Source organism: Lissotriton vulgaris, chromosome 2_1 (genome assembly GCF_964263255.1).
Source record: "Lissotriton vulgaris chromosome 2_1, aLisVul1.2, whole genome shotgun sequence".
Taxonomy (NCBI): domain Eukaryota; kingdom Metazoa; phylum Chordata; class Amphibia; order Caudata; family Salamandridae; genus Lissotriton; species Lissotriton vulgaris.
Genome location: NC_141687.1, coordinates 1,105,148,911 through 1,105,173,023, shown reverse-complemented (window position 1 = coordinate 1,105,173,023; position 24,113 = coordinate 1,105,148,911). Strand labels below are relative to the sequence as shown.

At 42.3% G+C, this 24,113-nt stretch overlaps 1 pseudogene; it reads left to right on the top strand.

Moving 5' to 3' along the window:
* Positions 1-393: 393 nt before the first annotated feature.
* The window catches only part of LOC147731677 (uncharacterized), a 94,504-nt pseudogene continuing 70,784 nt past the window's right edge, over positions 394-24,113 (top strand).

The following is a 24,113-nucleotide window of genomic DNA, read 5'->3' as shown; positions in this document are numbered from 1 at the left end:
GCAGAGGAACTGAGTGATGCACTGGGGCAGCTCAACGCAGGGAAGGCACCCGGGCCGAGCGGTTTCCCGTGTGAGTTCTATAACAAGTTCCATCTCCAATTGGGGTCCCATTATAGGACCGCACTAGAGGCAGCGCGAGAAGTGGGTAGACTGCCAGCTGACTGGCGCCATGCTGAGGTGGTGATGTTTCAGAAACCTTGTAGGCCCCCTGATCGTCACGACTCGTACTGCCCCATATCATTGCTTAACATCGAGGCTAAACTGTTGGCTAAGGCGTTGGCGAACCGTCTCCTCCCGTATGTAGCCGATCTGGTCCACCCGGATCAGGCGGGCTTTATGCCACGTAGAGCGACGCGACACAATATTCGCAGGGCGCAGACTGCCGTAGACGCGATGAGGGCCACGGGAGAGCAGGCGGCCCTGCTCTTGGCAGATATAGATAGGGCCTTCGACTCGGTGACTTGGACCTACCTATTCGCGCTTCTGCCTCATCTTAATTTGGGCCTGGTGTTTATATCCTATATCAAACTTCTATATACTGACATCACGGCGTCTGTGCGTATCACTGGAGCGATCTCGGAGAGGTTTGCCATCGGCCGGGGGACCCGTCAGGGTTGCCCGCTGTCCCCATATTTATTTGCATTGATCATGGAGCCTCTCGCCTCTTGGGTGCGCATTGATGCGCAGCTGGGGGTTTTGTATGGGAAGGGGGCCTTACCGATCGAATCGCCCTCTATGCGGACAACGTCCTCTTTTTCCTCACTGACCTGAATAGATCTGGGCCCGAGTGCTGGAGATAATGCGTATCTTTGGTGAGGTATCGGGCCTCTACCTTAACCCGAGTAAGTCCACCTTGTGGGTGCTGGGTGACGGGGCGGACACAGGCTCGTGGGCGTCAGCCTTGCGAGCTGCGGCCGGGGGCATATTGTATCTGGGAGTGTTCTTGTCCGAGTCCGCGACGGTCTCATGGGAGCGCAACGTGCTGCCGGTATGGGAGAGGGTTCAAACGGACATTAAAACTTGGTCTCGAATGCCCCTTACCATCTATGGCAGGTCGGCGATTTTTAAAATGGTCGCCCTTCCGCGCCTCTTATATCAATTACAGAACCATCCACACCCAATCGCACCACGGTGGTTCCGGCAGGTCAATTCCTCCCTGGGTCGCTTCTTGTGGGCAGGGGGAGCTGCTAGAGTGGGGCTACGCACGTGCTTTCTATCCACGTATTGTGGTGGCCTGGCCACGTCGGACATCCTCTCATATTACCAAGCCTCCCATCTGTTGGTCTTAAACGACTGGTGGTATGGGGATGGAGGTGACCCGGCATATGCGCTGGAGCGCTCACTGATGGGGAATAACACGTTGCATACCATCCCATACTCGGCTGGGCTTAGGAGGCGGCTGCCGTCGGCCACGCAAGTGGTCTTTGCAGTCTGGAGACAGACGCTGCGTCGGATGGGTTGGTGGGGAAAGTTGACGGCAGAGACCCCATTGTGGCAGAATGGACGACTCCCTGCGCTGGCCTCGCCTACGGGGTTTGACAGATGGGACTCTATAGGGATTTCCTCGCTTGGAGACGTTATGTCCGGTGTGACTCTTGAGTAATTTCAAGACCTGCGGGACAAGTTCCATATGCCTAAAACTCAATTCTTCAGATATTTACAATTTCGTCACGCATTGGCACCTAGACTCATTGGGTTGGAGTCGCTACCGGAGTTAAGCCCCGTGGAAGCGAAGGTTTTCATGGGCGATCTTGGGGATAAAAAGGTGTCCCGCATATATCAGACGCTGGTCACGCATTGTTCCTCCTCCCTGCTCCCACTGAAAGATGCTTGGGAAAAAGACGTAGGGACCCTGGATGAGGATGACTGGAGGGAGGCACTGGAGTCCCCACGTGGGAAGGCTATTGCGGTACGACTCCGACTAATCCAATTTAAATACTTGCACAGGGCCTACTATACACGAGAGCGACTGTGGAAGGCGGGCCTGATTGGGTCCCCGGAGTGCCTGCGTTGTGGAGCTGACATTGGTACCCTAATCCATACTGTGTGGTCGTGTGCTGGCTTGACTAGGTTCTGGAATGGTGTTTGGAGTTGTTTGTCGGAAGTGCTGGGCTGGGATCTCCCCCGCACCCATCGTCTGGGTTTCCTTCATGTGTTGGAGGGGGTAGGTGGAAATATTTACAAACGTCATCTCTTGCTGTTGGGCCTGGTGGTGGCCAAGCAGGACTTGGCTCGAGCGTGGAAGAATGAGCGAGCCCCCCCCTTGAGTGCGTGGAAGGCTGAACTGGATTATTTTATGGGATTGGAGCGCCCAGTGTTAGAGGCCAGAGGTTGCCCCAAGAAGCATTATAAAATCTGGAAACGGTGGGCAGATTACAGGGGTTTGAATCTTGATCCCCCAGCAGAGCCTGACAACGATCTAGATTTGGGTGATGGACGCCAGGCCTAGTGTGCGCATGGCGCCGGACTTACAGGGCTAGGGAGGGATAAGGGGCTGGTAGTGGGGTTCTTGGGTGGCTGTGGGAGTTGGGGGGGTTAGGGCAAAACGTTTCTTTTTATTGATTGGGATACAATGATATCTATGTGTTGATAATTTACAGTGACCTCCTGATTGTGGAGAACTGTATTCCTGCTTTTACCTGATCAATCAATAAAATCTGTTGTGAAAAAAAAAAGAAATGTTGATTCAAATGCAAATTAACAATTCAGATCATGCCGCGAGCATTTACGGTAATAATTAATGCCATGCATTGACAGAATACATTAAAGTAAAGTAAATATTGGTTCGGAATGCAAAAAGAAATTTTATACAAATTAGCCACAGTAATGCTAGCTTATAAAAAAATAGAGGAGGCGCGAACCCACTCAGGGTAAAATTACTTAGCGCTCGTGAAGCTGCTTAACCAATCGAGCTACCGGCTCGTGGATTTGATTCTGGTATAAGGAGCCACAGGTGCATTTGTATCCCAATGAACAGTCATTTATGACATAATCACAACTCTTGAATGCAAAAATATATTTAGACATTCCATCAAAATCAGGTTTCTGCAGCCCAAGTGGGCTTAAATCAATTGTATTCTGGTAATGAAAATTCAGTATCCACATCATTATGACGCCCCAGTGGGCAAGCTTAACCAACAGATCAAGTACTTTCAAAAGGTATGCAGAATATCCGCTACATGCATCACTTTTAAGGAATAGTTAGTATTCATGTATCTGTAAAAAATCAGAGATGAAAACGTGAGTTAAAACCATGTACAGTGACTAAGTGCATAAAGTGATAATGAAAAATAACATGTTTAAAAAACAACATCAATACGGATGGTTCAATTTACAATACAGCTACACTACAACTACATATATAAATGAGCAGACAACTCTTCATCCTTCTTAAGTCCATTAGGCACCATAGTATTGAATCTAATAATAAGCTTGGATTCTAAACATCTCAGTTCAGCTAGTCTGTTGCCCCCTCTAATATTAGGGAGGATGCAATCAATCACTGCAAATTTAATGAGATTAGGATTGCTTTTGTGGAACTCATAAAAGTGTCTAGCCACTGGGTAATTTTTGTCATTCTTATTGATGGCTCGCAAGTGTTCAAGCACTCTTTTCTTGCCATGTGAATAGTACTACCAATGTAGTATTTGCCGCAAGGGCACTTGAGTGTATATATAGCAAACTTAGTATTGCAGTTAGTGTGTTTCTCTATATTAAATGGCAATTCTTGATTATTGAACTTTATGGATTTCAAATTGCAGCTGTATTTACAGGCTTTGCACTGATTGCAAATATAAAATCCTTTCACATCATTCAATCTTTTGTGACTCTGAATCATATTGCTGCAAAGATGGTCAAGTAAAGATCTAGGTTTGCGAAATGTTAGAGAGGGATTTTCTCCCACATGACCCTCGAGATCTTCATCAGTTTTTAACACCTCCCAGAATTTCTTTAGACTTTTTCTGACTTGCCAAGCATGGGTATTATACTTGGTAATGAATCTGATCGGTACGCTGTTTTCAGGCACTTGAGGTGTGTTTTTAAGACTCATGATTTCATTACGTCTTAAAGTGTTGATTTTAATACAAGAATCCTTAACAAGTTTCGCATTGTACCCTCTTGCTAAGAATCTTTCTGTCATGATACATTTTTCAGATTCATATTTCTCATCTGTGCTGCAGTTCCTGCGCGCCCTCAGAAATTCCCCATAAGGGATACTGCGTATTAAGCTTTTAGGATGGCAACTGTTTGCGTGCAGCAAACTGTTGCCTGATGTCAATTTCCGGTACAAAGAACTGCAGAGTTTATTATTTATGATCTCAAGTTTGAGGTCTAGAAATTCAAGGGAAGATTTGTTAAGTTGATATGTAAACTTAGGATTTAAGTTATTGGAATTAAGGGTTGCTAGAAATTCATGTGCCTCTTTTTCTGTGCCTTTCCATACACAGAAAATATCATCTATGTACCTGAGCCAGTTATATCTAATTAAGTGTGCCTAAGACTTAGTGATTGTATGAGTCACTATATGGATAACTGTATACTTGTAATAGTGAATATTCACTGCATATAACACTGAATCTATGGGTAAGTGATTAGATGTGTGTATAGCTCTATGAATACCTGAGTGGGTGTTTAGAAATTTCTATTGGCACTTTCTATTTTACAGTGAGTGATGAAAGATTATAGTAGTGTGTGATGAGGTGTATTTGATTGTCACATGGATGATGTAATCAGTGATGTCATCAGTGATGTCATTTGAGATGTCATCAGTGATGCCATCAGTGATGTCACTGACCATGCCATGAATGATGCACTTTTTGTGACGTTCCGGTGGCGCAGAAGACTGATTGATATTTATCAGGCAGGACTAAGCCACTTTTTGTGGCGTAATCCTGCCTGATAAATATCAGTCCCTTTAGCGCAGTGTCCTGCGTTAAAGGTGTGTGCAATGGGTGTTGCTGGGGGCGTTCCCAGCAGCATCCATGGACTTGAGTAATTTATAGCATCCTCAAAGTCAGTCTTTCAAAAATTCCAAAGTATAGGACATGATAATCCAAATCCAATTGTTTCTCAAGAAAAGTCATAAACCAAGTCCGTGGGTCATATCTGCCCAAACGCCGATATTCCGAACGATTGAAAATGACTTTTCTTGAGAAACATTTGGATTTGGATTATCATGTCCTATACTTTGGAATTTTTGAAAGACTGACTTTGAGTATGCTATAAATTACTCAAGTCTGCCCGCATTGTGTGGGTAAAATTGATACCTAGTCACTTTGAATAAGAATGTACTTACATCTCGTCTAACATTTGGAAGAAATATCTAGTTATATGACAACAGGATACCGACATAACTTGAAGGAAATAAGAACGCCCTGAAGAAGTTCTGTTGTACAGAACGAAACGCGTCAGCTGGCTGTGGTACATAAACTTAAGGAAAATAAAAGCATTTGAATATACACCAAGATTCAGCGCTTCAATAAGTGATATGATTTGATTGGACTTGTGCAAGTGGTGCTGTGCCAAACTTTGGAATATTCTCCACTACTCTCTACTACTCACTCTCTACTACTCCACTACTCTCTAATACTCACTCTCTACTTCTTATTCTCTACTACTCTAGTACACTCTACTACTCTCTCTCTACTACTCACCACCTACTACTCACTATCTACTACTCTCTACTACTCACTCTCTACTACTCTCTTCTCCTCACTCTCTACTACTCTCTCTCTACTACTCTCTCTCTACTACTCACTCTCTACTACTCTCTACAACTCACTCTACTACTCACTCTCTACTACTCTCGCTCTACTACTCTCTACTACTCACCCTCTACTACTCTCTACTACTCACTCTCTACTACTCTCTACTATTCTCTCTCTCTGCTACTCACTCTATACTACTCACTCTCTACTACTCTCTACAACTCACTCTACTACTCACTCTCTACTACTCTCGCTCTACTACTCTCTACTACTCACTCTCTACTACTCACTCTACTACTCACTCTCTACTACTCTATGCTACTCACTCTCTACTTCTCTCTACTACTCATTCTACTAACTCTCTACTACTCTCTACTATTCTCTCTCTCTGCTACTCACTCTCTACTACCCACTCTCTACTACTCTCTACAACTCACTCTACTACTCACTCTCTACTACTCTCTACTATTCACTCTCTACTACTCTCTCTCTACTACTCTCTACTACTCACTCTACTACTCACGCTCTACTACTCTCTACTATTCTCTCTCTCTGCTACTCACTCTCTACTACTCACTCTCTACTACTCTCTACAACTCACTCTCTACTACTCACTCTCTGCTACTATCTACTACTCACTCTTTACTACTCTCTACTACTCACTCTCTACTGCTCTCTACTACTCACTCTACTACTTACTCTCTACTGCTCCCTACTACTCACTCTCTACTACTCACTCTCTACTACTCTCTACTACTCACTCTACTACTCTCTACTACTCACTCTCTGCTACTCTCTCTACTGCTCTCTACTACTCTCTACTACTCACTCTCTACTCTCTATTACTCACTCTTTACTCTCTACCTCTCTACCTCTCTCTACTAGTCTCTACCTCTCTACCTCTACCTCTCTAGCTCTACCTCTCTACCTCTCTCTACACGCACACATATACACATATACACATATATATGCATATATATGCATATGCATTTATATATATGTATGTGTGTATAAATATATACATACATATATAAACATATATAATCTGCATATCTATATAAATACAAATATAAATGCATGCATACATATACATATATGCATACATATGCATGTTATTTACATGAAAGTTTGAAAAACACTAATAAAAGCAAAGCTAAAAAGCCACCTCATTACAAACAGAATGGCTTTAACTTAAACGAGGGCGAGATCTATTGCATTTTCAATGCTTGTTTACTTTGGTTCCATCAAGAAGGCATTCAGATGTGTCACACACTTGCCGTAAATTCTGAATGTTAGCACTCTAGTTGCTCATTAGATCACTGTAGTAAAGCTACTGCTCACCAGGGAAGTCTGCTGCTGGTATTCAAAGTGCATGTTTCAGTCTGCATGTCAGAATTTCTTTAATGAAATAGAAGAGGATTTGAGAAGTCAATCAAAATGTGCCCTAATTTTTCTTTCTGAAGCACTAATCATACTTTCTATGGCAAAATGAACCCCCTCATTTTGTTCCTTTTTAAATTAAATGTTTTCAGACTTACCACTTCATTCCAATCAAGATGGCTTCTGGTGTGCCATACTTTTGTCATAAGTAAGACTGTTAGCGCTCTAGTTGTTCTTTAGAACACTCTAGGACATTCTTTCATTGGGCTATACTTGGGCTACATCTGGGTGATATTTGGGCTACATTTGGGCTCTTTTGTCTCTGGTAGCCATCTTGGGAGTCTGCATGTCAGAATGTTTTAATGAAAGAGAAGAGTATTTGAGAAGTCACTCAAAATGTGCCCTAATTTTTCTTTCTGCAGCACTAATTATACTTTCTACGGCAAAATGTACCCCTCATTTTGTTCCTTTTTAAATTAAATGTTTTAAGAGTTACCACTTTATTCCAATCAAGATGGCTTCATGTGTGCCATACCTTTGTAATAAGTAGGACGTTTAGCGCTCTAGTTGTTCTTTAGAACACTCTAGGAGGCTGCAGTAGAACACAAAGGAATCAACTGACCGTCTATGTCATTGTTGGATGTACATGTTTTACTGAGAATGTCAGACTTCATTCTCACATGACTGAGAAAGATAATGTGAATTTACAGAAAATATGCTTTCAGTTTAGCTTATAGATCCCATTCCAAACCACTGTGGGAAAAGCATTAGATAATAGTTTTCTTTCAAACATGATTCATGATATCCCAGCAGAAGGCTTTTTCACATGGTATAATCACCTTAGAACACATCACAATTCCTAAAATGAGTATGGTACCATCAACAAATGATTTATAATGTAACTAAAGTCTTAAAACCTTCTATTAACTGCAATGCTTTTTAATGAGGTGCTATCATGTACTCGTACCCCGCGATTGGGCCTGGGGGGTCCTTGTGGGAACCCCTGAGCAGGCCTAGGGAGTCAGGGTGCTTCTACCCTGCTCCCTTGTTGTGTTTTGCACCTTTGTTTTTCTGCTTTCCTGTGCCTCAGTCTACTGAGGAACAAGATGGCTGCCAACACTTTCTGGTTTGGAGTGTTGACAGACATTGGCAGCCAATCAGCATGCAGCTCGTGCTCGGAATGGTACAGAGTACAGTAAGCTTACAGTAAGCTGCTATAGATATATATATTTTTTCCCTTTTGATTTTCTCAGGAACTACTGGAGGGATTTACACCATTTAAACAAAAGGCACTTCTGCGTACCAGTCCCTACAATTTTGCCAAGTTTGGTGTAATTCCGTTCAGTGGTTCAGGCTGTAGCCGTGTCTAAACGTCCTATGGAAATTAACATGGGGTAAACACGTTTTAGGACCCCCCTTTTTTCTCAGCCCCCGCTTGACAAATCCCCCCAAAGCTTTCAGGGAAGGAGCAGAACTGAGCTGGCCAAAATTTTGGAAAATTGCACGCAAATTCCTCAATCGACGCCAAAGTTATTCCAAATAGAATGTTGCGGATTTCCTAGGTTTTGTTTTGACTTAATACTGGGTGCTCCCTTGTGTCTGGACAAAGCTATACCTCTCTGAAGAGCTCTAATTAGAGCGAAACACTGTGTCAGGGGTTGCTTTTACTCATTTCAGGTTGGCTTGAGTTGGTATTTCACTAATTCAAAGCGGTAATATTGTGCCTGGAGTGATAAATGGCTTTTGTAATTTTACAGCTCAGTAAGGACAGCACTGTACTAGTCCTATGCTTAAAGACTTTGCTGTATAAATTGCAAAAGACTTTGTCATTTTCTATCTCGGCTTGGATAGCACTGTTCTAATCCTATGCTTAAAAACTTTGATATAAAAACAGACATTTGAGGTGAGCACATCTAGAGTGTCGCTGGTGTTGAGAGTGCTCTAACAGGGGCTGCTTTCCACCTAAACTTGAGAACTACCCATAGTTATCTCCTTCTTTTTTGCATAATTTATGCGTCACTCTATGCCTGAAAGGGTTTTGTTTTGACTTAATACTGGGTGCTCCCTTGTGTCTGGACAAAACTATACCTCTCTGAAGAGCTCTAATTAGAGCGAAACACTGTGTCAGGGGTTGCTTTTACTCATTTCAGGTTGGCTTGAGTTGGTATTTCACTAATTCAAAGCTGTAATATTGTGCCTGGAGTGATAAATGGCTTTTGTAATTTTACAGCTCGGCAAGGACAGCACTGTACTAGTCCTATGCTTAAAGACTTTGCTGTATAAATTGCAAAAGACTTTGTCATTTTCTATCTCGGCTTGGATAGCACTGTGCTAATCCTATGCTTAAAAACTTTGATAGAAAAACAGACATTTGAGGTGAGCAGATCTAGAGTGTCGCTGGTGTTGAGAGTGCTCTAACAGGGGCTGCTTTCCACCTAAACCTGAGAACTACCCAGAGTTCTCTCCTTCTTTTTTGCATATATATTTATATATATATATATATATGTATATGTATATATGTATGTATGTTACACCAAACAAGCGACCCGTTTTCTGAACTCCAGGGCCCGTTGACAGATGGCGAGCAAGAACCGAGCGGATCACTCGGCAATTCATTTTCCACAGCCTTTTCCTTCACAGAAAAGCTCGCACTCGGGATGAGTTTAACCACAGTTTATTCAAGCAAAGTAACGCGTTTCGACAGCAAAGGCTGTCTTGATCACACAATTGCATATTGGAACAGGAAGTCCATACATATGTATACAACACTAAGGAAGGACTAAAAGTTAGATAACTTGTGTCCAAATCCTCATATGGCGGCCATCTTGTAATGGTGTATATACACAAGTGGGATCACAGTCCTACCATGTTTCGTTTCCCACTCGAAGTTGTATTATGTACATAATCATTGTATATACAGAAATTTCATATATATACACACTTTGCAAAGTTGCAAACAAGGATAACACATTCTTTCGACATAGTGTCGATTATCGACTTGTGTACAAAACTACAAACAAAATTTTGCAGACAGGGATGACGCATTCTTTCAACATAGTGTCTTAATGCTATCTTGAATGATATTCCCAGCTTATGTACAAAGACTACAAAGGTATACTATGTACAGTCTACTTTAGCTTTAAAAACAGCTGTACTATATACATACAGTTCATATATACACTATTTTCATGAATACAGTATGACAGTCGAGCAGCTCGTATCTTTGGTATCATGTCTATTTACATGACTGCCCTGTCGAACATAAATAGTATTGACTATATTCGGCATAGTGCCCTAGTTCATCCAGAACCATACCATTGTAGTCTATACAATCAAATCAGACCTGTCCCACAAATTATATAGTATATATTCAACAAAAGACCGCTACGTATGCAAAAAATACCTATAAACACTTCCTGTATCAATAGGGCACTATGCCGAATATAAATCAGAGACAGCAACAATCAAGAGTCGTATCCTTCTATGTGATTCTCAAAGAAGGAAAAAACAATACATGTGATTGAATAGGAAGGATATTGGGGTATCATTAGTATGCAGTGCAAAAGGAGAAGTGAAAATAGTGAATTAAAAAGGATAAACTATAGAGACGGTATGTTATCCTATAATTCTATGTCTCTTAATTCCTCCTTCTAAAATATGTATAAGAAAGGTGAAAACAAATACAAAAATACAGCACTTAGGAATTAATCACTGCTTTCCTGGTCGACATGTTTTGGTCTTGTGGAGAAAAAATCCTCTGTGGCTTTCTTCAGGACCTACAAATATTTGTTGTCACTGCAATAAACCTATTCAGATAGGACAATATACATACGATATTGTGATTTGTGCTAATATTCTTCTCTTGATGGTAGCATGATGGATATGCCGCATCTATGGATAAAATATATACATACAAAAATACTTTTTAGGGATCCTATGCCTTCTTAAAAAATGACACAACATATAGGCTGGCTTCACGAGATAGCTCACACCAATAGCAAAAAAACATAATTTTGCAATCAATAGAGGGCTTACCGTTGCCACTCAAGAGGCAAGTCTCACCTCATTGGACACCAGCCCGTGTGGATGAAAGGCCCACCCTGTGGAAATGATTCAAAAGCATGCATTTACCATAAATCCAAATGCTGATGTCACACAAACACGAGACGCTTTGAATAAAAAACGCTGTGTTTGATTAAAACTGAGTGTGTCACTCTGCATGAAGGCCACCCAACCAAGCCAAAAATGATCTAGCATTCATACATATACTCATATATTGAGTATAGTTTTCTATTTTTTAGAACTAAACCCAAGCATTCCACTAATGTGGAGTATAAATCATTCATTTCTATTTAGTACTCTTGCTGTTCAAATTATTGCCCCTTTGTCTCGAAGTGTTTTTTGAAATGCTTTCCACAATACTCCGAAAAGTCATATATTCGGGCTGCTGATAATAGAGTAGAAAAAACAACTGCTTCGTGCAGGTGAGTATCCTCTCTTTTATGCCCGGCTAATATGTCACACTGCAAGATAGTCTATGCGAGAAAAATGGCAGCGTTCTAGCCTAGTTTGGACCAGACTCCGTTCATCGCTAAATACATGCATGTAACATCCACTGAGAACGGTACTCATTTGGCAACCCGCATATAGCATCTACTAATCACAGTACGATCAACAGTCACTCACCTATCCGTCGGTGCCTCTTTGCCGGTCACTGAGCTGGACTGGAGGTACCTACAGTATGTGAGGTCGACATTTTTATCGGAAAGCTAGCTTGTCAAACGTCACGTACCACGGCGTGAAATCACGTGGTACTCCGTTGTGGTTCTTTTGGCCAATCATAATCGTCACTTTATTTCCTGAGGGGCGATACCGCTGGTGTGTGAGTAGTGTGCGACCCCACCCCCATTTGTCACTTTATTTCCCGATTGATGACAAAACATGAGTTCCTCTGAAAGGCGTGAAACCACATGATACTCTTCTGTTTTTTTTACTAATTACGACTCTGTCTCTTGATTGAAGACGGAACGTTAGTTCGTCTAAACAGCATACGTCTCCTACAGATTGTGATTCTCCTGCGTTTTATAAATAAAGTTTTATACAAAAAAAGATTTATACAAAAAGAGATTTATACATAAAAAGGGGGGGAGAAATGTAGAAGGAAAAAGGGTTAATTCAAATGAAAAATGCTTGTTATGCTTTTTCATCAACTCAAGCTGATGCCTCTTTATCATTGGTTGTTTTTGTGCTCTATTAGTTTGATATTTATGATTTCACAGTGGTACAATAATCGAACCGTATTTCTTGAGCATGTCAGGCTCGATCTCGAAACATTGCGCAATAAACTATTGCTGTGCAGGATTATACCCACATAGTATCGCAGAAGATCAGGTCAATGTTTTTAGTTGCACTTCAAAGGGCCCACCTTTTTTTATAAACGGGGGGTTGGCAAAAAAACAATCATTATTTCGGTTGGGCTGTGAATGGCTTATTATATTATACAGCCCAGTTACTATCCTAAGCCACCATTTCTTTTTAATGTCAATTTCAGAGATAATCTCCAGCGTGTATTAGAGTCATAGTCGGTATATTTGTAATTTTACATTTTTAAATCACAAGGGAACTATCTCCTATTAAAAGCCTACTGACTAATGTTTGTGTGAAATGTTTCTACTGTAATTGCAAACCCATTGCCTACTGTGTTATCAAGTATTGGCTAATGCCATCCATGGAATGGAGTCATTCAAACCCCTCACATCGCTTTTGAGTTTGAAGACCCATCGTTCTTTTTGGAACAGTAGACTTGCCACATCTTTGCAGTGTGATGAAATGATTGGCTTTTCTAGCACAGTCCAAACAAAATCTTCAGGTTTATGATTTTGTTCCACAAAATGTCTAGTCAGTTTTGTCATTGTCTTCAGACATCTGAAAATACTCTTATGCTCCATCATGTGTAATTTTACTTTTCGTGTTGTCATCCCAACATACTTGTTGTCGCAGGGACATGAGATAAGATTATCACTATTACAGTTACTGAAGAATCTTTTTTCCCAGGGTTTTGAGCTACCTATCTCTACGAACTTGGACTGCTTTGTCTGAGCACATACTTCACATGAGCCACAAGGGAAATGACCTTGTACCTTCGGAAGGTTCCATAGGGTAGCATTGGAGTCATGTTTGCTATCTCGTGGCCTAGTGTGTACAAGCCTGCCTTTTAAATTAGTGCTTCTTTTCAGAGAAAACAAAGGCATAGGAATCTTGTCAGCGCAGCTATTCAATATTCGCCAATGTTTTCTGATGCTTTTTTGAACTCTATTCGTTAGAGTACTGTAAGTGTGCACAAAGGTCGGCCGACCTAAGGGAGCTTTTTGTATTGGTACTTCAATTAGTGCCTCCCTGTTATTATTCTGTGCACTTTTTTTTGCTTTTTTGATCAGACTACTGGGGTATCTTTTTTCTTCCAATTGGGTTTTTAGAATCTCCGAATGTTCCTCATATTTAACCAGTGTTGAACAATTCCTCCGCACTCGTAGGAATTGCCCATATGGCAAATTTTCTTTCAATGATTTTGGATGCTGGCTGTCAAAAGCAAGTAGCGAATTACGGGCCATGGGTTTCCGATATATTTCACTGTGTAGTCGACCATGTGTGTGAAAAATTGATAGATCTAGAAAGGCTATCTTCTCTTTGCTCATTTCTACTGTAAACCTTAGGAAGTTATTCCTACAGTTCAACCATTCTTTAAAAGCCACAATAGGTTCAAGAGTACCTCTCCAGATGACTAAAATATCATCGATGTAGCGCTTCCACAAGCGTATCGATGAGAAAAAGGGATTCGACTCAGTGAGGACATGATGTTGCTCAAAAGAGTGGACATATAAATTCTCTAAACTAGGAGCAAAAATACTGCCCATGCTGGTCCCGGATGTTTGTAAGAAGATTGTTTCTTCGTACTTGAAAAAAATTATTTTTCATAGCTATCTGTGCTAGAGACATTATAAAGGAAACAGGTGTCCTGGATTTCAAATCCACATTACTCAATAGTTGGAATATGGTATCTAAAGTTTCATCCTCTGGAATTGATGTGTAGAGCGATTCGACGTCAAATGACACCAAAAAATCAAGCTCTACGTCAAAGTCAATGTCTGGTAGCAGACGAAGCACATCTTTTGTGTCAAGTAGAAATGTGGGCATGGTCCTCACTAAGGGACGCAAGAAGAAATCCACAAATGTGGATAGTGGCTCAAACAAAGAGCCAATGCCCGAAATAATGGGCCTACCAGGAGGTGGTCTCTGGCACTTGTGGATATTCGGAAGACAGTAGAAATAGGGCATTATCGGAAGTGTAGCCTGTAAAAAAGAAGCTTCCTGCTCTGTAATCCAATCATGTTGGAGACCTTCTTCAACCAAGACTTTAATGGTTGTTTGTTATCGTTTCGTAGGATCTTCTTTTAAAGATTTGTAAGATCGAATATCTGAGAGTTGGCGTAGATATTCCTCACGGTATGATGCTGTATCTTGAATTACTACGCGCCACCCTTGTCCGCCGGTTTGATAGTTATCGAACCTCTTGAGTGGCAACGGTAAGCCCTCTATTGATTGCACAATTATGTTTTTTTGCTATTGGTGTGAGCTATCTCATGAAGCCAGCCTATATGTTGTGTCATTTTTTAAGAAAGCATAGGATCACTAAAAATGTGTTTTGTATGTATATATTTTCTCCATACATGCGGCATATCTATCATGCTACCATCAAGAGAAGAATATCAGCACAAATCACAATATCGTATGTATATTGTCCTATCTGAATAGGTTTATTGCAGTGACAACAAATATTTGTATGTCCTGAAGAAAGCCACAGAGGATTTTTTCTCCACAAGGCTGAAACATGTCGACCAGGAAAGCAGTGATTAATTCCTAACTGCTGTATTTTTTGTATTTGTTTTCACCTTTCTTATACATATTTTAGAAGGAAGGCTTAGGAGACATAGAATTATAGGATAACATACCATCTCTATAGTTTACCCTTTTTAATTCACTATTTTCACTTCTCCTTTTGCACTGCATACTAATGATGCCCCAATAACTTTCCTATTCAATCACATGTATTGTTTTTTCCTTCTTTGAGAATCACATAGAAGGCTATGACTCTTGATTGTTGCTGTCTCTGATTGATAAGAGAAGCACTGAAGAGTTGTATATGGAACCCAGATGATGACACTGGGCACAAGATTGTGTATTGATGGGGTACCATTTAACCTCAAGTGGTTCTGAGCACTTTTCCTTTTCCTTTGCTTTCTGAAATTATGACATATGCACAGCATCTGTATGAGCTGTAGTAACCTGGAGAAAATAATCTAGAGGTTTCTTGAGTCTAGTAGGTTCCTATTGTTGTTTATATGTATGAGTGGATATGTCAGTGGCTGTATTGGTGAGTGAGTGGGTGTAAGAGTGGCTCTATGGGTGAGTGAGTGGATGTGTGTGCTGATCTATGAATCAGTGAGTGGCTGTGTAATGACTGGTATGGGTGTGTAAATGGGTTTGAGAATGGTAGTGTGAAAGTAGGAGTGGGTGAATGACAGGTTATTTAGGGGTGTGAGTGGGTGCATCTGAGATTCTATGGATAATGTCATCAGTGATTACATAAGTGACATGGACCATATCATGAGTAACGAAAAATGTGAGGTCATAAGCAGTGCATTATCGGTGCATGAGTTATAGTTAGCTCACTAACTATAACAGCTGAATTTCTCTGGTTTTGCATGAGAGAAACATCGGCCTAACTATACCGTCCTTGTAAACTTAGATTTTTTTAGTGAATTTCTATGTTTTTTTCCAGTAGGTCTTGCATTTACAGAGTGGTTGAGAAAGGGGACGGTGTCTCTGACTAACTCTCAGGGATTCTGCGGTGTAGTACTTGCAGGAGGTACCAGGAGGGCTTCTTGGCCCCCAGGTCTCTCAAGAGTCAAGTGGACTTCACCCCCCAACCAGTATTGCCACTGGAGATGCATTTGCAGAGTGGTGGAGAAAGGGGATGTGGCCTCCTATGAGGTTTCAGCAATCCGGCTGTGTGGGACTTACTGGAGGTAACAGGAGGGGTAGTTGGCCCAGGGATGTCCTTGGGGGTCAACTACCCCTCCTGTTACCTACACACACACATAGACACACACAAACACACACACACACATATATACACCCACATATATATGCGTGGTCTTCATTTGCATTTTGTACAATTATTGATATAACAGTGAAATGCTCACTGCTGAAAAGTATTTATATGTTACAAGTCTGAACTTCTACAAGATCATTTTGCATAATAGTACCATATATTAGACAAGATACGCTTTGAAGAAAGAGGGGAACAGTGCTTAATCCTGCATGGATGCTCATATTGTGGTGCTGAGCCCTATTAAGCAATGGGTGCTGTCTGTTTGGTGACTGCGGAGAGGGGGGGGATGTGGTTTGTTGTTTTTGATTGCAAAATACGATTGGTGGAGTTTGCATCCAGATTGTTATATTATTTACTTATTGTCTCCTACCACATTACTCTCAAAACAAAAACATATAAAAATAAATTGCAACATATTGTTGTCAGCACTTAGTAAAGGTGGAGGTGAAATATGAAGCTCCAAATAAAAAAAAAGGCAAAAAGACACATGTATTTAACCCCAATGTCAAAATGTAACATTTTGTTTATTTAGTTTACCTTTGTTGTAAGTTTAACCCGTTAACCGCGGCGGTAATTCCGCCGCGGTGCGGTCGTTTCTGTGCGCGGGTGGGGCCGCGTCGGCCATTGGCCGACGGCAGCACTGGGGAGGTAGTGCATTGGCCGACGGCAGCAAGCAAAGGGTTAAAAAGGCTTCACATATGAAAACAACCTGCTACTGTGATTCATGCCTAAATGTCATGGCTACCTTTATTTACATTTCTTTTGGAAGACAAACTCCTTGGCACTTGGGGCCCGATTCACAGAATGAACTTAAGACTAAATCCTAAACTTACTACTATTTGGTATTCATAGAATGCACTTACTACTTTAGGGATTCACAGATTAAACTTACTACTTTCGGGATTCACAGAATAAACTTACTACTTTCGGTATTCACAGAATAGATTTAAGACTACTAACTTTACGTCCGCACTCGGGCCGTAAATTCCGGCCCGGAGGCGGAGTTTCCGGCTTGGGGGCGGAGCTTACGGCCCGGAGGCGGAGCTTCCGGGCCAGAGGCGGAGCTTGCGGCCGGAGGCGGAGCTTGCGGCTTGGAGGCAGAGCTTCCGGCCCAGAGGTGGAGATTTCAGCCATGGCTAAATACCCACCTCCGAGCCGGAAGCTCTGCCTCCAAGCCGCAAGCTCCGCCTCCGGCCCGCAAGCTCCGCCTCCGGCCCGGAAGCTCCGCCTCCGGGCCGTAAGCTCCGCCCCCAAGCCGGAAACTCCGCCTCCGGGCCGGAATTTACGGCCCGAGTGCGGACGTAAAGTTAGTAGTCTTAAATCTATTCTGTGAATACCGAAAGTAGTAAGTTCATTCTGTGAATCCCGAAAGTAGTAAGTTCACTTTGTGAATCCCGAAAGTAGTAAGTGCATTCTGTGAATACCAAATAGTAGTAAGTTTAGGATTTAGTCTTAAGTTCATTCTGTGAATCGGGCCCATAGTTTCTTCCATAGCACTATCTCAGTCTCTTGCTTTCATAATGCTGGGGCCAGCATTCTGTCTTTTGTTGTTGATACCATGTATGGCGATGCTCCTACTGTTTCGTTGTGTGAATTAGAAGAGCAGTGAAAACTAAAGTTTTCACACCTAACCTTAGGCACTCAGCTTTGACAAAGAGGGAACGAGTAGGAAGGAAACGATTTAAAAAATGTAGTGCATGGTCTAACGGGACGAGGGCACATGCAGCACAGACAGTCTTGCTAATAATTAAGCCCCAGCAAGATGCTTTGCTCAGCTTTCTGGCCTGCAGCATCAGTCCACTGCAAGAGGGAGGTCGTAGCCCTCTAAAACTGAACAACGTTACAGACCTCTTACTCATGCACTTTGCTTCGTAGTTTATTGACTTTCACATGCCCAGTAGGTGCAGTAGCGTCGTTTATTGTCATGTTAATGATGGTTTTCTTATTCTTAGTATGGGGCACCAGGCAGCTGTTATTGGTCTGGTAGGTAGCTCAGGTTCAGAGACTGGAGAGATTCAGGAGTTTAGGAACAAGGGTATTGATGGGAACTGGTGGATATTCTGTCTCCATTTTCAGTGCTCATATTGTATCCTAGTAATTTCGAGTCATTAGTTTCTCAGTTGTCTTTTGGCATGTGTATGCTGCTGGATTGCAAGGGTTTTTTTTGTGTCTGTGGAGAAGTAAATGCGAATTCCACTTGCTGGCCTTTTGTCAATGTAAAAGTCGATTCCAGGAGTGGAGGTGTTGCTGAATATTTAATAAAAAGGTGAAGATGTTCAAAGACATCATAGCAAACTGTCTTGCAGCAAAGAACGAGAATCTAAAGTCTACCATAGTTATGAATATTTCTGTGACTTTATTCTGGCTTTAAGCCGCAGATATTCAGAGTCCCACTCAACTGTAGAAATTATTGTGAAGGAGGACAACATTAATTGAAAAGATATAAAGAAAATTGACTTATTCTTGACATTTCTAAAACAGAAAGGACCAAAAAATAAAAAAAGGCGTCCATGCTTAGCCCCAGGACTGTGGAACTATTTTCCAAAACACATACGGGTAAATCCAAGCCTTCTTTCCAAGAAAGACTTATAAACAAATGTATTCAAACTAAACCTCTCAGACTGAACTTAACTTGCATCCCCTCCTTGGTCCAAAACTTTTTCACACAAACGAAAAAGGGACAGGGTCAACTACTCAACTACCCCAAACCCTCTTATACAACCTAAACACACCAAGATGGGTAGAGAGGAAAAAGAGACTGAACAACGCACACAGGGGCACAAACAGTGTTAGTAAAACTGCCCTCACTAACACACAAGTCTGTGTGTGACATGCTTCATCATCGGGTCTGCTTACAAAACACCCTGGCGTAGCCACGCACAGGATAGAACATAGGGGAGGGTTAAACAAACAGCATAAACACCATACATATATGGGTGAGTATAAAGCGCTACCACCCCTGACGGGGAACAGTGATAGAAATAAGTGCAGTGAAAAGTGAACCTAAAACTGTCTTGTGGGTACTCTATCGATTTTTTACTCCAGAGTCCCACAGACAGGATTAAAATTGGAAAGGATGGGGTTATTTGTGAGAATATTAGGAACTCACATCAACCCTCCCAAGACTGCCAAAATTAAGATGTTTTGGACCAAGCTTGATGTGCCCACACCTACGGGTCACACCGGTCTTCTTCAGGACTCCTATCAGTAACCAGTCAAGCAACCCTGTTACCCTACTCTGGTTAGTACCCAGGGTTCATACGTACAGCAATCCTGGTCTGTGGAGGTAATTCCCCTGACACGGGATACATGTACTGTAAAACAAAACACATTTATCCACAGGTGTAAAAAAGGTTTCTATTTGGACCCATCAATCTCATTCAAAACCCCAGGTCCAGCCACAGAAAAGAACAGACATCCATCTCCTGAGCAAAATAGTAATATGTTCAAACGCCTCCTCCAAAATAGCTGGGCAAAAATCGGAGACATCCAAATTAATCATCAAGTCTCCAGATTTAAAAAATTGTACATAACCATCCATCTATAATAATCAAAATAGCCCTTGTCACACACAGAAAAATCCTCCAGTCCCACAGGTCATTGACTATTCGAATCTTCTATTTAAGGTGTCATCATGACCGCTTAAAAACGGCATTCAATACTTTCCCCAAACTGCCAAACTCACAGAGGTTGCTGAGGTCAAGAGCCTGAAATGGCGGCAGGCAAGGAGAACCCCTCAGGTCACACCCTGAAGTGTAGGGAAAAAGGAGAAAAGCATGATCCAAAGTCTCCTTAAATGCCTGACATGCTCCAATCGTACAAAGGCAATCCCATACACGGCAATCGTTGAGCGAGAGAAACCGGAGGTAAACAGTAGTCCCACAAAACTACTGCCTCAACTATAAATAGCACACTTACTGCCCTGCTGGTGGTTCACGTCCAGTCGGCCTGCCGCGGTCCCGCCGTATAGTCTGCTGGCAAACCGCCAAAGCCAGAGTTAAATCCATTGCTTCTGCATCCGCCCATCAATCACGTGAGGGTGTGTATGTGTCAGGATAGCCTAAATGTGTGACCTCATCAGCGGCACGCCCCCACTCACGGCTTAGAGGAAAGCTATCGGGGGCCCACCAAATGATTGCAAAGGCGACATGCATGTAAGTGATCACACATGCCCATGTCTAAAAAACGAGAAAAAGTCCCTCAAATGCAAGCATTCCAATTAGTCGCCGAGGCCATGGAGAATTCTCATCCCACATATTTAGTTAAAATCGGGTGCAGACCACAACGACTTTGGTTCCAAACCAAACCAACTGGACATTAGAAAGGGGAACAAGGAAACAAAATCCACCCAGGACAGTCCATCTATAAGTATCAGAGCACGGGATCCATCACAAAAAAACACAAGACAAGAAAACATTCTGTACTTCTTAACTTCTCAAGTCCGCCACAGTGAGGCCAGGTATTATCTTATAACAACAGTAACATGCAGATTAACACAATGGACCCAAAGACAGTCAAGTTGTTAATCAAGAAACGCTAGGTTCAATGCTCGCCAGGGAATTTCATCATTAAGTCCCTCCCCTATGCTCCATCCTGTGCGTAGCTATGTCAGGGTGTTTTGTAAGCAGACCTGATGATGAAGCGTGTCACACACAGGCTTGTGTGTGAGTGAGGGCAGTTTTACTAACACTGTTTGTGTCACTGTATGCGTTGTAAATGTCCATAACTGCCTTGCTACTTATAAAGCACTCTGTTCCCTGGTGTACAGGTCATACTATATACACATACCAGTTTTCAGGTGGATGTCTGGTTTGCACGTCTCAGGGACATAATTCAACCTTGGTCCCCTCACACAATCACAATAATTTTATTTAGCACACACACTGCACATTTTTCATGCAGCACAGTACAGCTGTGAAAATTAAGCTGTTTGGGTGCACATCAGTGCATCCTTGTGCCCAACGAAAGGCCACAAAGATTAGCATGAGTGGGGTCCCAAGCAGTGTCACAGTTTCTGATAGGCCTAAAGCCCTTAGCTGTGCCTCACGCCTCACACCTTGTTTCCAGCACAGGAATTGTATATTGCTGGCTTCTGTATGCAGTGATAGGTTCCTGTTCTATATGTGCCTTGAAGGAGTCCCTGCAGCCTTGGAGGAGTCCCTGCCGGGGAAGTACGGTAACTAAAAAAAAAGTGGAGCTGCTCTGTTTACATGAAAGAGAGTGTAACTAAGTGAGTGGGTGTAGTGTGCGAGTGAGTCAGTGAGTTTGATCATGAGGTTCTGAGTGAGTCAGTGAGTTTGAGTGTGTTAGTGTATGAGTGGGCAAGAATTACTGAGTGTCAGTGAGCATGAGTGAGACAGAAAGATTGAGGGAAAGTGAGCCACTATGAGTATAAGTGAGAGTGAGAGTCAGTGAGTGCCAACACGTGAGTGTAAGCGTGTGTGTGTGAGTATGTGAGTGAGAATTACAAAGTGAGAGTGAGTAGAAGGAATTTGGGCTTGTGAGTGTGTAAGAATAAATAAGGGTAGAACAAGTAATTGAGTATGAGTGACAATTATTGAAAGTGAGTGAGAAAATGTAAGCGAGTTAGAAAGAGGGAATCAGGGGGTGAGCGAGAGTGTATGTATGAGTATTTAACCTGTTTAGAGCGTCGAACCTTCAGCGCCCAGTGCTGAATGTTCGAATAACGGGTGGGGCCGCGTCGGCCAACGGATGTGCGCAGCACTACCAAGGTAGTGTACGCGACGACCGTTGGCCGACGACCGTTGGCCGACGGCAGCGCTTAAGGGGTTAAGGTACATCTTGGCTTAGGTGGCACACATGGCAATTTTGTGGGGCACTTGCATATTGTAGTTAATACTTGGCATAGTGGTGAGCACCTGTGGCAAATGAGAGGTGCTGGCATACTAGAGGCAATCCGTGGTACATGGGCTACCTCTGGAGAAATACTAATGCTGGCATATTGGAGGTAAAGGATGGCCTCAAAGAGGGTATTCATGGCATAGTGGGGTGGGGAGGAAAACCATGAGAAAATACTGGCTCTAGCATACTAGGTGGTAATTTTGGACATATGGGTCACCAATGGGGTGAGGCAGCATCAATAGCAATATTGTGGAATTGGTATATTGTAAATATGGATTTCATTAGGGGGCACTCATAACTTATGTGTTGCACCCATGCTAAAATGCTGACAATGACGCACTGAAGGTAAATCTTAGTATATTGGGAGGGGATCTTTGAGCTTCATTGGCACACCATGTAAGGACTGAAAACTTTAATATGTGCCCTCTGGATTTTTTGCATATTTATGTGAAAATTGTGGATCAAAATTAACTATTTAACAACATTTTTATAAGGTGTTTTTTAGGTGGATCCCGCCAAACTCTCTAGAAGACTGAGGCACATTTCTGTTGCTCATTGGACTTTGAAGCGAGTATTATCACCCACCACTTTCAAAGACGCCCAGCTGCCACTACTCTGGGACACAGTCCAACTCAAGGCTGGACTTCTCTCACTGAAGCTGTACCAAGGCTGATTTGCTTATGGTAGGATCCGGTCGGAAGTGACATAATGGGCATACAACGATAGTCTTGATTGCGGACAGAGTAGTTACCAGTGGCTGAGATTAATTCAAACAATCCATCAATTTTTTTGTTTTCCATATGATTCTAGGCAGCACGTATAGATCAGAGGTTTGACTATCTGCAGCACTTACTCAACCTTTTATCCTTGTGTGCTGGATAAAACGAGTGACAATTATTTGAGAAATGGTAGCATCTTTGATAAAGATTTAACATCGCAAGAACGAAGTCCGCCTGCGAGCCATGAAATACGGAGAGAAATAGTCCTTTCCTGATATTACTGCTTCACTTCTGCATTAATTTTTTTAAGTGTCTGACTGTTTCCGTGTTCCATGCACAATGTTATTCCATCACTTTACAACGGAAGAGCCTATCTCAATCCTTTCCCCCTTCACTTCACTGTCAGTCTGACTCGCTCGCTCCTTACTAAGAAATCTAATTTGAGAAAATCTATTTTGACACAGCTGCATATAACAGAGAAATTATATTTTGAAAATGTGTCATCTCTAGTTTTTGTCAGAATGGGATTTAAATTGGAAAAGGAGACGTGTTTCTTTTACTTATTTTTTTCCGCTCTTTTTCGCTCTTATTCGCTCTTTCTACTCTCTCCCATACACCTGTCACTCCTTCCTCTGTCGCTTGATTTCTTCTTCTCTTCCTTTCTGACTTTTCTCCACCTCTGTCTCACTCTCTCACCCTTTCTCTGGTCTTTCCGTCTCTCTACCATTTCTCTTAGTGCTATACAAATATCCTACTGTAATACACTAACTCCACTAACAGCATCATAGCATGTACCGCTGACACCAGAACCAGCCCTACTAACTCCTATGCACCTACACCGTCTCACATAATATCAGTGCTCCCACCTCTGAAACCACAGCTACTAACACCCGTAACAGTAAAACTAACTCCACTACTCACACTAGTACCAGCAGCACTGGCAGCAGAATATAAAGCAGCAGTGCTTCGAACATTAGCAACACTACGGGGCTTATTTACAAGCCCCTTGTGCCGCCGGTGAGTCACGTTGCGTGATGCATACATACAACATGATATTTACAAGAACACATAAAGCCACCATGCGTGGCTTTATGTGTGCTTGTAAATATCACCCCTTTTCATGCAACACTTCATATGTTAGGGGAGTGACATGGGTGCTGCTGTGGGTCACACAACACCTGTGTCCACTGATGCATTTCCAGATTTACGAGCAATCTTAACCCCTTCGCTGCGGGGGTTAATCCCCCGCTGTGCGGGGGGGAAGGGGGGCGC